Source organism: Rhinolophus sinicus, chromosome 18 (genome assembly GCF_057876585.1).
Source record: "Rhinolophus sinicus isolate RSI-liver-muscle chromosome 18, RSI-T2T, whole genome shotgun sequence".
Taxonomy (NCBI): domain Eukaryota; kingdom Metazoa; phylum Chordata; class Mammalia; order Chiroptera; family Rhinolophidae; genus Rhinolophus; species Rhinolophus sinicus.
Window position 1 is genome coordinate 95,726,750 of NC_142518.1, and position 17,398 is coordinate 95,744,147.

At 37.8% G+C, this 17,398-nt stretch overlaps 1 protein-coding gene across 1 annotated transcript in view; it reads right to left on the bottom strand.

The window, feature by feature from the left end:
- The window catches only part of GPC3 (glypican 3), a 473,825-nt gene that overhangs the window by 421,596 nt on the left and 34,831 nt on the right, over positions 1-17,398 (bottom strand). The gene's annotated exons all lie outside the window — the stretch shown is intronic.

Consider the following 17,398-nt stretch of genomic DNA (forward strand, 5'->3'; position numbering starts at 1 on the left):
AGTACTTCAAGTCTATCAAGAATGCCTGAGAACTAACTTCATTTTCAGCTTCAAACTTTAATTTGGACTTTCAGAAATCCAAATTGTTTTAAAAAGTAATTTAGGTCTATGTAATTTTACTAACAATTGTCACCCCAATAAATTTAATTAAAAAAAAAAAAAAAAAAAAAAAAGTAATTTAGGAAAGAGCCATAGAAGGCTTCCTGGTGAAGGTAGTACTTAAGGCAAAAGACAGTATAGAACAGAGGCTGAGAGACCAGGCTCTCAAGTAAGTGTGTCTGGGGTTCAAATTCCAACTCTGGCGTGTAATAGCTTTGTGATCATGGGCAAGTTACCGAACATCTGTAAAACACAGTATTAATAGCACCTACTTTATATGGTTATTGTGAGTTACACATATAATAAGCTTAGAATAGTACTCGGTAGACAGTAGATACTTATTAAATATAGGCTAGTATTATATTTTCAATGAAGCAAAGCAGAGATACACAGAGGAGGGTACCCTAATCCAGGAGGCAGGGTGGTCAGGGAAGGTTTCCTACAAGAAGTCGTCCCTGAGTTACATCTTAAAAACAAATGGACACTAGAGGAAGGGTAGAAAAATGGAGGCATGGAGACCAGTTACAAAGCAGTTAAAAAGTCCAGGCTAGAGCTGAAGGTTGAAACAAGGGCAGTAGTTGTAGGGATGGAGAAGAGGTATAACCAACAGGTCTCAGCAAAGGTTTGCTGTGGGAGGAGAGAGATCAGGAAGGAGTGGGCCTATGGTAGTACTTGAACAAGTTGCTTACCTCTCCGAGCTTCAATTTTCCTCATCCATAAAATAGAGATAATATCACTTACCTAACAGGATTACTGTAAGGATTAACGCGATTTTATTTTAAAACCCATAGCATAGTGGCACATAGCAGACAATAAATGGAAACTCTCACTCTTGTTACAATTACTGTATTTTGTCATGTATAATGCACACTTTTTTGCCCAAATTTGTGAGGAAAAAATAAGGATGCACATCATACATGGGTAGAACTAATTCTGTATCTATATAAATGTTTTTAGTTTTTATTTATGCTTATGAGTTAAAAGTGTAACTCTAGAAATCAATAACAATATCTGTATGCAGAATAATACTCTGGAATACAATAATCGGCTTTGTTGAACTTAAGACGAACTCGCAACAACAAAGAGTTCTTGGCCTTCTATGACGCGTAAATATCATAAATTTGTTACCAGTATATAACATTTCTTGTACCTTGTATCTGTTTTTGTGTTTCGTAATTATTTGTTACATAAAATTTCTTGTACCATAATATGTTAAAAAATAAATGCTACAATTCCTTTATAATACAAAAAACAAGTACCTAAATGTAAACAAATAAAAATTTGATTAAAAAGTTAGAACAAAAGATTTTTTCCCCTGAAAGGTTGGGCCGAAAACGTGGGTGCGCATTATACAGGGCAGTGCATTACACTTGGCAAAATACGATATTATTAACAATAATTACAACAGCTCTGGATGGGGCCCCTAGGTGACAGCTAGCCCAAGAGGTTCGGCATCCGAAAGAGACTTGCTCAATGTTACACTACTTGCATAGTGGCAGAGCCACGAATGAAAACTGTCTCTGCCTCCTCTTACTCTGTGCTTGGGTATTTTTCACTATATTGTTCTAAGTGATTGGTTGGAGGATGCTTCCCTCCCGAAGATTATGGCGAGGTCACCCATACTTTCAGCAGTCTTCTCCTCCCAGTGTCAACATTGAATAGGATTCGAAAACATCCTGGAAGATCACTTCCTTCTACTCACTGTAAAATTTGCCTGTTCTTCTTAATCTGATAGTTTTACTCCCGCCTGCCTTTACGAAAATAGAAAGCTCACTGTACATAACTAAGTGAATCAATCTTGCTATTTCTACAGGTGTTGGGATTTTAATGGTATCACTCCCCAAGATAACTAAATAGTACACAGTAGCTTCATTATGATCATAACAAAACCAGCTGGGCTCCTAAATGGTGCAACTCCTCTAATGCCTCCACTGAGCTATAGCTTTGCTATTGCTATTTGAGGTCTTTAAAGGATATTTACTGCACTCAGTTTCAAACATACCCTGTTTCCCCGAAAATAAGACCTAGCCGGACCATCAGCTCTAATGTATGCTTTGGAGCAAAAATTAATATAAGACGCAGTCTATTATATTATATTATATTATATTATATTATATTATATTATATTATATAAGACACAGTCTTTTATTATTGTAAAATAAGACCAGGTCTTACATTAATTTTTGCTCCAAAAGACGCATTAGAACTGATGGTCTGGCTAGGTCTTATTTTGGGGGAAACAACGGTACAAGTAAAACCTCTAATTCTGCAGACCAAAACCCAGCCCCTCTTAAAAGAAACATAGGTGAGGACCAAATAAGTACATTTCAGAAAGGAGATGGGAGGCAACATCTAAAGTAACAGTTCTTCCCTCAAGCCAATTAGGCATCTATCTGAGTGCTAGAAGAATATGCCAACAATCAGTACCCAAAGGGATATCATTATGTCTGGGAATACTGACTTAGGTGCTGTTAAAATAACTGAGACTACTTGACTCCATTAAATGATCACAAATTTGAATCTATTTGTTCAGAATAGAATTCTTCATAGAATCAGATTAGAGCTGAGTGGAGTTTTAGAGATTAACTAGCCTTGTGGTTCTTAACTGTTTGGTAGTGCGTGGGGGGGTGCATAGACCTCTTTAAGAATCTCATTTAAATTATGTGCTTTCTCTCCAGAAAAAAATTCACATATACAGAACATTTCACATACATTTCAGAGGTTATGAGGACCCACTACAACCCATCCACGGACCCCAGTTAAGGACCAGTGCGTTAGTCTACTCACCTCTTTGGACAAAGAAACAGCACTTCAGAAAGATCAGTTTGCCCCAAGTCCATTAAGAAGACAGCCCTAGAGTTTAAAATGTGAATTATACAGAACAACCCTAATTGCTAACAGTCCCTTACATAAGCGTGTGTATAGTGAGTGCTGCTTGGTTTAATATGCAATTTTATATACATATCTTCATATTCTCATAACTAATATAGACTGGATAAGTAGTAGCTCCATTTTATCGGTGAGAAATTCAAGGTTTATAGAAATTAAATAAAGTTCCACAAACATCTGCTAAAATCTACTACGTGCATCTGCCCAACAACACTGAACTAGGAGGTGGAGATACAGAGATGAACTCAAAGCAGACCCTGGGAGGAGCTTTCAGCTCAGTGAAAGGGATGATCATTCCCCATCCTCCCTCCTCCACCCAAAGCACACCATTTCTAGTTTGGCAAGTGCTAAAATGGAGGAAGGGAGTATTGAGTTGAGGGCAGGTGGGATGGCAGGGAGACCTAGCCTAACCTGCAGGTTGGGGAAAGGATCCCTACAGGGTTCAGACAGCTTCTCTCAGGTTGCCGAGCTAGAAATAACCAAGCTCAAACTGGAAGCTATGCATTCTGATTCCAAGGCCAGTGTTTTTTCATGGGCTGAGCTTCCCGAGGGCCTTGCAACTAGAAGAGGCTGAAAAGTCTTTCCTGGGAGCACAGCTTCAGTCATGTCAAGAATAAAACTGCCCAGCTCTTCAATTTTCAATAAATGTCACTATCAGTACATGTTCAATACATGCAAATTTGCTTTAGCACATGAAAATTGATTCAGTGTGTAAACCTGAAACAGTTTCTTCCTATTCGTGACCACGTTACTATACTCAAATATTCTCCCTCCACACTTCTCAATTTTCTAATCTTGCTTCCTTTGAGTTTTGCCTTGGCCCTAGGTATTTATCTCTTTTCTTTCCAGCTATGCTGGTATGCAGGGCCTCTGAATGGCTGGGTAGAAAAAAAGAAAACAAAAGTGATTCTCAGAGAAACCATACAACTTTAAGTACAAAGGCACATTTCCCCTACATTTCACCGTCTGTATTAAAGATGTCTGGGAAAAGAATAATAAGTATGTAGTGGGGGTGGGTAATAGCTACTATGGGCTGACACAGAGAGGATTGTTCAGGACAGCTATATTTTAAATGTTTTTCTTCTTGTCTTCTCCACTCCCTGACCTCCCACTGTCAGCCGACCACTCCCCCACCTCATTCCATCCCCCAAAAGATCCTGAGCATTTTTGAAGCAAGATGAATTATTTCCCTTTTCAGAGTCTCTGGAGCTATATTTCTAGCATTGTATTTAATATGATTTGCAGTGCTCATGTTTTATTTGAACATTGTTCATTTTTCAATTGAATAAGTTTGCTGAATCCTTAAAGTTTTTAATGACCTCAGGAGGACAAAATTTTCTGTGGCAATATATCAAGGTATGATGTAAGGCATAGAAGGGTTCTGATTTATAAAACTGACTTCCACTTAACTTTTCAGGATCATATCAATTATATCAAGTTGAGACCTACCTACTAAGGGCCTAAATAATAGCACTAAATTTAATAATAATAATAAAACCTAACATTTTCGTGACAACTAAAGCAGTATCTTATGTGGGTCTCATTACAATTTAAGATTTAGGCACAATAAGGATTATACCTATTTTACAGATGAAGAAAATGAGGCTCAGACAAGTTAAGTGGTTAGTTCAAGGTCACACAGCTTCCACATGAAAGAAAATGGGACAAGTAATCAAAGGTAAAAGTTTTTCACATATGCTTAAACCCCTAGGATAAAAAATATCACATCTCTCTCACCTTGACTTAAAAGTGCTAACAATGCTTGTGAAAGATGAAAAGCCTTGAAGGAAGGCAGAATAAAAATCTGAGAGACAACCACTGATCTTTTATCTTCTAGACTTCAAGCCAAATCAAGCTCTTCAAAGAGAACCCAATAAAGCCCAGACATTTTCATCCTAACAAAATAAATAATTCAGTCAAGCTTTAGAATACTCCTGCATTATGATTGGCTATTTGATATATTTGTGACTTAGCAGCCACTAAACTGATTAAAGCTAACCTCATCGATGTAGTTATGTCGACAGAGCCTTTGACACTGACAGCTATGAATGAAAAGTGTAAATAGCAATGAATAACCCAGAGCTTCTACATTTATTCCTAACGGAGGATTTAGCACTTTCAAGTCAAATGCCTGATAGGCTAAAAATTACAGCCTGTGGTATTTCTGGTGCCAAAGAAACTGTTGAGATTCATCACCCCTCCTCCTTTAGGAAGATGTCCGTAGCCTCGGTTCCTCCAGGCAGACAGGCAAGTTTGATTTTTCTTAAAGAACTGACTCTTTGAGCTGCAAATGGCTGTAGAAATTATCTGGTCTAACCCCACATTTTATGTGAGAAAACTAAAGCCCAGAGAAATGAAAGTAATTGCCTAAGGTCATCCAGTGAGTCATGGTGGAGTCAAGAGCTACACACTGTATCTCCTTACTACCAGTCCAACGCTCTTGTCACTAAAAACCACACAACAGGGAAAAATCTCCACCCAGACACACAGGCATATTCTTTCTTTCTCTCTCTCTCTCTCTCTCTCTCTCTCTCTCTCTCTCTCTCTCTCTCTCTCTCTCTCTCTCACCAATTCTGAATTATAATGGACCTATAAAGGTAATTGTAGTCATATTCTCTGTGTTGAATTTCTATTGATCTCAACAGAAACAGTTTTGAAGAGGACTCTCAGATGTAAAATTATACGTAATTTCTCAAGTTCAAGTCCATCTCATGATTACAAATTAATACCCTATTGTAGGGCATGCCTGAAAATCACTGAAGAAAACATGCACACTCTCTGGTTTATCACTAGCACTGCTTTTAATATGTGCAGTATGATACCATTTCTGTAAGAAAATCTACATATGTGTGTTTGGATATATGCAGAGAAAAAAATTAGAAAGCCTATGTTGACCATGGTCATTTCTGGGTGTTAGGATTCTAGGTGATGTTCATATTCTGTTTTATATTTAACAGTATTTACTAATTTCTTTTCCGAAACTAACACCTGTTATTTATGTAGTAAAGTGTCAGCAGGATAGCAGAAAATAATATTAGAAATGATATAAGAAAATATTCAGATATATAAACTCTTGGAAGTTTTTAGACTCCAAAATAACTTCACATCAACTCATGGTCAACTAAGCTTATAACATAAAATCTGTTCAATTAGAATTTCACCTCCTGGGAAACGGAAAAGACTTTGAACCTGATAATCATCCCTTTCCTTGTGTATATTTGGTCTATAGAATAGGTAGGCCAATTAAGTTACTTGCCCCAGGTGGCCTCTCATTCAAATTCAGGAATGGCTAGCTCAACAAATAGGATGCTTTCCTGGAACATCTTCACCAATCTGAACTGATGAAGGAAAGGATAGCTTAAATTAGTGAAGTGTGATTTACAACTACTTTCCAAGAATAACAAACACCAGCTAACATTTACTGAGCACTTCCTGTATACTAGGCACCCTTCTATGTTAAGTTTTACATGCATCATATAATTTACTTCTCACCACAATCGTGTAGTTAGGTCCTGTTATTTATTGTCCCTGTTTTAGAGATGAGGAAATTGAGGCTTACAGAGGTTAGTTAAGTGGACTCCCGTAGGTAACAACATTCAAACTCAAGTCAATTTATTCCAGGATCTATCCTCTTAAACACTACACTACCTTTTATTATTTTTCCATACCAAGTGTAATTCAAACTCACTGCTAATAAAGTGTTTCCAAGTAGAAGTTCTATCAGGTTTGCTTTAATAAGCAAAGCTCATTGTAATTAGCAGCCCCAATTAATGGACTTGCTCAAGTCCTTCCAGCAAGTTAAACGTGACTTCCTGCAAATCCTTTTTTTTTTTTAACTTTTATTTATTTTAAGTGTGTTTTTCCAGGACCTACCAGCTTCAAGTCAAATAGTTCTTTCAATCTAGTTGTGGAGGGTGCAGCTCCCAGAGGCCCATGTGGGGATCGAACAGGCAACCTTGTTAAGAGCACTGTGCTCTAACCAACTGAGCTAACCGGCCGCCCCTCCTGCCAATCTTATATACACTATTAATTTGTTTAGCGTATTCTTTCTTCATAAATGGGACGAAAGTAAACTTCAGCCCAAGTCAAATGATCACAATATTCAAATTAACACAGCCAAAGTTAATAAGAGTTCACTCTAGATCATTAATTTTTACAAAATATTTACCTCCTGCCTTGAGTTCACTTCTGCCATTTCAGCATTTATTGCCTATATATTTAATGTACAAACATATGCTTGCACTATTACAGTTTTCACATAAACGGCTTCTGACTGCCTTCAAAACAAGAAGAAAAAGCCTAGCTATGGTCTTGCTTAATTGTGAGACATTTCTAACACAGTATCTAAAGAACTAGGCTTTAATAATTTGTTCAAAAGCTAGTCTGCCGCCAAGAAAATATATAATAGAAGAAAATTCTCAAGTTAGCATTTGTAACGAACACTTCCATTCAATGTTCTTAAGCAGCCCTCTGTTTCTTATGCAAACTTCGATGTTCTAAAATTTTGGTACCTGAATTAGAACCACTCCACCCCAGGCCCCAAAACAAATATAATTAGACTGCTTTTGTCTAGCTTCTCTCCCCCACATACATCATTAGCTAAAGTTCCAGATCAGTTACTGACTCCTTATTTTGACAAATTCAGGTCATCGTCTCAACTCTTCCCATGTCTATAGTCACACAATCTCTAAAAACAATTGTGCCACCAACTTTCAACTTGGAAATGTTTGAAAATATCATCATGCAACTCAGAGCACATTGAAATCCCTTGAGGAAAACTATGGTGGACACAAACCACAAATTTTCATACCTGGAAAATACTGAATATTTCTATTACTGTCTTCTTAATATTTCTAATGCTATCTTCACATGCCTATTATAGTAAGTATAAGAAACGAATTAGAGTGTACGGAGTCTAGTTCAGTGTTTACTCTAAGTGGATTTCATGAGCACAAAAATGGCAGACCCACATGTTCCTATAACACTGTAGTGCCCACATTTTAACTAGACCACGAAAGAGAGGCCCTCTGTAGTATGGCTAACTACTTATGGGAGTAATTTCGCCATACAACTATAGCAAATTTATTTCAGTTCCAGATATCACTTTCCCCATTAACTCAGGAGACCAAAGGAGCATAATCGCTTTCCTTTCATCCCTGTCAAACTCCACAAGTTTCTCAGGAAGCAAATACTATTTAAATCATTTTCATAATTCTAAAATGCCTGTAAGACAAGTCCAGGGTCTAATTATGCCACTTAAATTTGTTGAAGATGTTTGGGTTTTTCTTTTTTTAATTTCAATTACAAAAGAGCCCAAGGGTTTAAAGCCCTAATAATCTAATAAACTTTGCTAAGTGAACATTGTAACAGATACGCCTGGATGGGATTTTGTAAATACCAGACAATTTCCCCTGATCTTTATCAGGGAAAAGAAGTCTAAATCTTTGGCAGGAAGAAATTAAATGTAGTGCAAAATAATAACATCTGGCCAGATTGTGTTTGTCAGAGTAGCAGCCCCTTTAGATGTCAGGCTGAAAGTACTAAAATGAACTCTGAAGGGTGTGTGTGCGATTCTTTATGAGGCAATAGGAAAGGCTGCCACGCTGCCATAGAATACTCAGGGTACAATTAATTCACCCTAGTATGTCCCTACAGAGAATTGTTTCACATCAATGGAATTTGAAGCCTTCTGCCAAATAAAATTTAGGGGCCATTCTTGGGGTATTTTGTTTATTTCTCTATTACTGTGCAGATTCCTGATAGCACTTTCTATTTTTCAAAACCCTCTATGATCATTTTTATGCATTGTTAATGCTTATTTTTATCTTCTAACTGCAAGGCAGACAGTGTGACTCAATGAAAAGAGTAATGACTTTGAAGTTAGAAACTTAATGCTGCCACTTACTGTTTATGTGGACTTGGGCTTAATGACTCCTAACTCCAGTTTCCCTATCTGCGCAATGGGGATAATAATACCTAGCGGTATCACTACCATTATGAAGATTAATCAAACCTAGCACGTTTATTTTAGTAAACTTAGTTAACCTTGTTTCTCCTTCATGTAAGTGACCCAGATGAGTTTAAATGTCTAAGTTCACCAACTTTCCAAAGGCCTCTGAACTTCAAGAAGTCTTAAGTTATGCGAGCATACACTATCTTCCCATTCTATCATAAAAGAAAAATCCCCTCAAGATTATATTTGAAATAATATGTGCATCATTTAAGCTTTTTCTTCCACTATAAGCCATCTCAACCATCTGGCAGAGATAGCCAGAAAGAACATACTTTGTTTTTCCACTAATGATTACTTTGATGCATGAGATATTTTAGTTGTCTTCCCTGCCTCTCTGATTTATTTTTTTAAAATCTAGCATTTAGAGAGGGAGAAATATGGTCATCTCACAATAAAAAAGATTTTCCCAATAAACAACTCTTCAACTCTTTCCAGAATGTGTACTACAAAACAAAGCTAAACCACTAATTTGTCTGATAGGTCAGTGTATCTGTTTCAAATGTTAATTGCTAGAAAGAGTACTATTTTTCCTGTCCCTAAGGAGTACGAGTGTGGACAGAAGGCCTTTGGGTTTTCCCCCACCTACTACTCTGTTGGACAGGAACAGGCACTTTGGCCTCACTGAATGGGTTTCTTTAGCTACCCTTCAAGGACTGGGGTATGTGGAAGTAAACACACATACTACATCAAAGAATAGTTCCAGGGCCCATTTTCCCAGCTGGGAAGGTGGGAAGGATGCCCAGAATCCATGCTCCAGGCAATGAGACTGGTGGCAGGCAACATTTCACCACCCTTCAAGGACCTTTCCAGCTACAAGAGCACAGACTCCAATACACTTCTAGACCAAGATTATTTCCTAGTAAATGTCCAGAAAGGTCTCAAATCCAGCAATGCTGATATCAGTACAGTAAACATGAACTCATTCAGACTAATGGTTAGTGTAGGAGACAACTAAATAACAACAATAATCCTTTAAACTTTTCAAAGCGTTTTCATATACATTACCTCTTTTGATCCTCGAAATTTCTGGCAGGTTGGCAGCTCAGGTGTTATCTTGCACATAAGAAAACAAACTCAGACACTTTAAATTACTTACCGATTTTCACATAGCTAGTGTCAGAACAGAAAACAGAACACATCTTTGATTCATGCTAAGGCTAACATCAATTAGTAAAGAATCAAAGAATATATTGGAAGCTAAAGGAAAATACTGGTACAGTTGACAATGTTTTTAAACCTCCATAAAATGAAACATTGAATTAACAAATCAGTAAAAGCGATTTATAACACATAAAATGGGTTAGCATCTAGAATATATAAAGAGCTCTTGCAAACCAATAAGAAAAGGGCCTCTCAATAAGAAACAATGAAGAGCTAATTTTTTAAATGATGAAAGAATATTAATGAGAAAAATGATGAAATAAAAAATACAAATGACCAACAAATCTCCCTAGTCACCAGAGTCCTATTTTTTCACCCAAATTGGGGTTATTGTGAAATGGCAAATGGCAACAGGTTGGGAAAATGGACAGTCATGCATTGCTAGTAAGAGCGAAGATAGATACAACTTTATGGAAGTCAAATAGGCAATAAATGTGAGAAATCTTAAAAACTGCAAAGCCTTTGACCCAGTAATTCCAGTTCCAGGAATTTATCCTGAGGAATAATTAAGGGTGTGCATAAATAATTAGATACATGGTTTGCTTGTTTTTTGTTTGTTTTTTAAACTATGGTTTACTGAAAGTAACCTAAATTTCCAACAGTAGGGAGGGTTGAATTAATAACATTTGAGAGAACTACATGACTAAGTGGTACATGGCATCTAAATAATATATTTCTATAATACAATAGAAATACATTACTGACATGGAAAGACGGCTATATTACGTGAAAAGACAGTATAATTTATTTTTTTAAAATATACACACACCTATATATGTATAATACTGAACAAAAGTATACAAGATCATATGCCAAAATGTTAACAGTAGTTATCCTCTGAGGGATAGAATATGGGTCATCTTATTTTCCACTATTTTATTTCTTTGTGTTATTTCACTTTCTCTGACAGACATGTAGTACTTATTTGTGTGGTAAAAACTTAGTTTTTAATAGAATATCCTCAAACAAAATTTGCTTTATTACTTTCAAGTGCTCACAGTAATCAGGAATGACACATGAAAGTGTGTTTGGAGAAGCTGACAGATGTCTCCATTCTCGGGGTTCTTGGTCACAAGGTGTAAATCCGTGGCACGGAACCTTGTTCGCAGTGCTCTGGGTGGAAGTAACAACCAGCAAGCCAAGGGAGTGGTGAGGCCAGAGGCAGAGGCTTGGGGAAAACCTAAGACGTCATTCTATCTCGATGGGCAAGCATCAACCCATTAGCTAGACTTTTAGGATCTGAGTAGATTTTACAACCTCGAAACAAATGCTTTAGGCAACAGTTTACATCTTCTCTTTTCTATCTGGTCATAGTGGTAGTTGTTACAGAGGAAGCGGAAGAGTTAGAAATCTGTTTCTACTAATACTACTTATTTTACTGCGTGTGTTCATTCAAATATTTACTGAGGGTCTACTATCTCACCTGGGGATACAGGGGTAAGGTTAGGGTTACAGTTAGGGTGAGGTAGAATACACATAAGCCCTACCCTCAGAGAGATCATTCTCCAGTAAAGGAGACCCATGTTAATCACATAACCATTCCTTATAAACTTGATAAGTGCTAGAAAGAAAAAAAAACCACAGAATCTCAGGAGAGGCAGTGCAGTGGAACCTGGTCTAATCCAATTATTACATGTCAGTTAATCAGGTCTAGTACTAAAGAACTTCAACCAAAAGAGGGAAGCGTCATGCACATCCTAATTTCCTTTCATCATGTTTGTTCTCCTTCCTCTCCTAATGCAACCCAGTGAAATTAGAGCCTGCCCTTGCTAGTTAGATCTAGAGGTTATGTTAACTCGTTCAGACCACTAGGGGACCATTTAGAAACTGTATACCATTTAGTCTTAAATATACACATACACACACACACACACACACACACACACACAGAGGAAGAAAACACACAAAAATGTTACCAGCCATTTTCTCTGAATCATAGGATGATGAGTGGGTATATAAGAGCATTTTATATTAATTATAATTATATTAAAGCATAAACAAGCATTTTAAAAATGTATATGTGCCAGATATATGACATTCAACATCACAAAGCAAAGATATTATATTTCATATGCAATTAAGCTTATAAATGTACAAGAGGGAAACACAAAAACAATGGCTACCACACATCTGATTCCTACAGACCAGTGCAGGGCTGAGTTCTTCACAGCCCTCATCTGATTTAACCCTCTTTAATTAATGGCTCAGAGAGAAGTGACTTGCCCTTGGTCACAAAGAGAAGCTGGAACTTAGACTCTAGTCTGCCTGAAGCCAGAGCTCAAGCCCAGCACACTATCCCCTTCTGTTCTCTCCTAGGTGTTTTGCCCTTTCAAGAGGAAGACTTTGTGAGAAGCTATAAGGCTAACGAGGGAGTCCAGAAAAACTGGTATCTAGTAGGCAATTAATAATGTTTAAATTTAAATTTAATTTAGAAAAAGATGTGCACTATTTACCTAATTCCCTCACCTGCCCTTCTCTTTGATCAAGAGCTCCCTCTGTCTGGAGAATTCACACAGACAATCTCCTCCAAGAACCTCTCTCCTCCAGTTGGAATTAATCTTTTTCCAATCCCACACGCCCATACAGAGGGGGATTTCCTGTGGAGCTAATGAAACTTAAGCCACAGGGACCCGCACTTGCAAGCCTCCTCTTAGAAGAGCCATGGGCATTTTGTATTTTTAATTTTGTCTCTTTTTCTTAAAGAGGGCCCCCAAACTGTATAAGCTTTGAGCCCCAATGAAACCTGCATCTACCCCTACTCCCCATAGAAAACTGCGAAAATTCTTCTTATAGCATTTCTCTTAGGATGCCTTGTACCCATGTTATTCATGTATAAAAGTCTTGGTTTCTGAAATTTGAGCTACTCGAAGGTAGGCATGAGGTAGCTTTTATCTTTGAATCCCCCACAATAACTGCCTTCAGACATGCTAGCTACTTGCTCAGCAAATTTTCTTTTTAATGAAATACAATAGAATTCCCTTGCAAGAAAGAAAGCTAGAATTGGGGAGATTGCCCATGACCATGAAACAAAATACACTGAGGCTGTATAACGTATGGTGATTAAGGGCACAGGCTCTGAAGCTGTTTTTCTTCCTGGGTTCAGTTCCTGTCTCTGCCTTTTATTGGCTGTGGGACTTGAAACAAGTTACTTAAGCTCTCTGACCCTCCATTTCCCTAGCAGTAAAATGAGGCTATAATAGTACTGATCTCATAGGGTTGTTGTGAGGTTTAAATGAGACGATACAAGTAAAACACTTTAGAACATGAAATTTTTCATTCATCTCTCACTGACTTAGCACATGTTCAGAGAGGAGGTTTCTGATTCTTACCTCAAGCCCTCAACTTTCTCTTCTCCACACCAACCACACATCTCCTACCTGATCCCACCCAAACTCATTCAAACCCAGCCAAAATGACCCCAGAGTATGCCCTCTTAATCATTATACTCCATTGCTGAGATGAGAAGCAAAGGAGGAGACTAAGGGCATGGAAACCCAGTTCTCCCTTTGCTGGTAGTCTCGATGTGAGCTGCTGGAGCCTGGAACTAAAAACAGAGACAGAGCTAGGAGGTGTCAGCATGTGATAAATGAGACCTGGAGAGGGCAAGGGGGAATGAAATGTAGGGAAAAGACGAGGAAGTTTGAAGGAAGACAAGACCAGATGACTACTGCAAGATGGGATGAGAGAAAAGGTGGAGTACCTAGGTATACCTCAGCCCCTGAAGGCATCTCACAGTCAGTAACAGGAAAGGTGTTTTTAATTTCTATGTTACCACTTCCAGCTTAGAGGAAAATTGTTTCTACCTCCACTCTACTGACTGGGGAATTCAAATCTCTCAAACATATGCTTCATTACTCTGATATCAGGTACTGCAGCTCAGTGAGACAGAAAGAAGAGGAGGAACATATGTTTTCAGAAAGTAAACAAATCCCAGTGAGGAAGGAGTGGGAAGTAATCACTACCCAAAAGTGGTATTTTCCCTGGAAGCTTCTAGAGGGCAGGGACAATGTCCTTTAATTTGCTTTGTTGGGCCCACTAGAGTGAGAAGGTGGGCAATGATGATGGCAGCTAGAAGGGGGTGAGTTCTAAGCCCCATTGAATCAAGGGGCATAGGCTGAGGTAAAGAGTTAATCTGCATAATCTCCTCCTATCAGGTTGGCCCCAGAGCAGTCTCTGCCCGCACACTGGGTCATTTTTCTAAGCTCTTTTTATTAAACAGTTTTCGGTTTAATGACTGACTTTTCTAAATCAATAGGGGGCACAGGAAAGGTTTACAACTCCCCCAGCCTCTGGCTCTGCTAAAGCCACAGAATTTTGAAACTGAATTGAATCCAAAAGTTCTTAGTTTAAAGCTGAAATGACTTTAAACACCCAGTTTCCAATTGTTTTTCCAATAGCACTAACAATTAAAGAATTTAATTTTTAAACTTTGTAACCAAAATATCTCTTTGAGTCAGTGCCATAAAAGTACCCTAATTAAAGCCAGCATCTTCTGCACTCTGATAAGAAATTCACCCTTTTATAATGGAATTACTAGAGCTTTGCTATACAGATGAGTGCTTTGATTAATAATTTACATTTTTGAGGATATATAACCCCACTCATGGTCATGGTTTGCGTTCCTAAAATTCTTCTGTTCGGTTTAATGTTATTATATTTAGCCCTGGCAAATGAATTAAGTTTTGATTCCACATCAATGTAATTATACTCTCTTACACATTATTTTGAAAGAAGAAAGGGTTGTGACAGAATGGCCAGCAGTTTGAGTCAAGGACTCAGTGGGGCTTAGCCTGTACAGAGCTGGAGTATGGGCAGGAGAACTGTCAGACTAGTCAAGGGGAAAAACTGTGAAATGGAGAAAAATTGCTCAGTACTCACTTAAAACCCCTACTACATTATAAAAACTAAATTAACAAATGATTGAATCTCAAAAACATGTTTATCAACATTCAAGCAATTATTGAGTCACATATTGACTGTGAAAGAAAAAAGCTTTGCTTGAATAATGTCCCTAAACAGTTATTTCAAGCAGAAATGACTGGAGAAATTGCTCTGAGCTGATGGAAAATGGTGTTCAAACCAAGGTCAATTTTATTTAGGGGGAGTGGGAGAGGCAGGGATCTGACAGAAAAAAAAGTGTAAGAACCACCAAGAGCAGATGGAAACGGAAAACAAGGGAGGGGTGAAACAGAAGAAGCCCAGAAACACTGTCCTCCACCCCATTCAGAGATGTCTTTTTCATCTCTACAGAGAGCAGGTAGAAGAAAGCCTTCCAGCACTCGGTGAAGATCAATTGAAGATCTCTAAACTTTGACTCGTCTTTTCCTCCTCTATGCCATGATAGCACAGACCAGAAAATGCAATTGAAAAATGGCAGGAACACAACAAACCCTGCCTGATCCAAACGTTTGTTTGTGTGTAAAATATACCAGATAGGGGCCAGAAGAGCAACTTCGGGAAGCTGAAAAAAGGAATATGAACCAGTTCTTCAAAGGGTCGTTTGCCTAAGTGCTCTCTCACCTGTGCACTGAAACTGTTTGAATATCATCTGTATGTGGCAAGACTTGTTGAATTATATCATGAACTCCAGCTTTGTCTAGGTTAAGGTCTGTTACGGTAATGCATCGTTTATCTGGCACCACTGGGGTGAAGCAGCCCACATAAATGAGCTGTCTAGATAATAATGCATGGATATCGTGCTTTACAGTTTTCAAGACACTTTCACATATATTAGTATCTCTACTCTATGAGGTAAGTTAAGCAGGACTGTAATTATTATCCCCATTTTGCAGATAAGAAAACTAAGGCTATTAGAGTCTAAATAACCACCCAAAGTCATAAAGCTCATAAATACAGAACGAGAACTAAAACTTGGATTTCCTGATTCCAAGTCCTGGGTTTCTTCCATTGCCTTTAAGCACCAAAAAATTATTTTTAGCCATTTAAAATGGAAATATTGAGAAAAAGCAATGCTTTGATCTTTCCTTATTGATTCACAACCATCCATCACTCAGTTGTTGGACTTACTATAATAATGGGGCTACTGAGGCATGTACAGATATATCCCTCTACTAAATGCCCCCAACTGCCACATTCAGTGAGTTCTTGAGTCCACTTTTATGTCCTCCACCCTTACTGACACTCGTAACTTCTTGCTGCTCATATGTACCTCCCTCTAGCAGTCTTCTATAACCCTATTTAACTGCTTATTTCCCACTGGCTAGAAAACTTGAAAATCAAGTTTACGAATGTGCATAAATTCAGAACAATAGTAGACTCTGAACAAGGTCCCAAGGAGCTCTCAGATGAGTCAACTGCATCTACAGGAGCTCCATAGCATTTAGGTGCACAGAGATGTTTTCTGCTTACCCACTATTTCTCCTTACTGATGAAGAGCGTTCAAGGTATGGGGTAGTCAACTTCCAGAAAAGCAAAGTGTTGCTGCATTCCAAAGAGACTGTTCTCACTCAAAGTCAGTGGGGCCTTGAGGAAGGCTGAAATCATCCAACACACAGAAAAACCCTGGACATACCCCCAAATATGCCCTGATAGTACAAGGTTGAAAGTTACAGTGAGATTCTACAAAGAAAACAAAACTCAAGGTTTGAAGATACAGAGGTGGTAAAGATATGATGAAAAATTCAGAATTCGGTCCCATTTTTATTCTCAAGGACCACAAATTCTACTTCTTAATTTTGTTTTACTTCAAGCACACTAAGAACAAGGAAAACCATGTCACATGATGGCTTGGAAGAAGCTGTGGCATCAATGAGTTTCCTCGTCTGTAAAATGAAGATAATTACAGTACGAACCTTATAAGGCTGCTGGGAAAATTAAATGAGATAATTATGTAAAAGTAAGCATCATATAGTAAGCACTTAAGAAATTGTCACTATTATTATTATCATCATCATAATTATTATTAGGTAGGGGAGAAAAAAGAAAAGAAAATCTACTTTTAGCGGAGTTTTTCAAAAAATTAATTAAGCAGAAACAAAAAACTATTGTGCTGCCCCATTTTACTAAGCACATCTAAGTAAATTAAATTTAGGAAACGAGGCAATGCAAAGATTGAAAATAAAGTACAACTTCTTTAATGCTTCAATTATTATCAAAACAACATTAGCAATACAGCACTCCAACCACTGTAGCAAAGGGCCCCAGGCTCATTTATGAGGGCAAAGGCTTCCTGCAAACGAAGACATAAAATCCAAATCGAGGCAATAAGGATTGCTC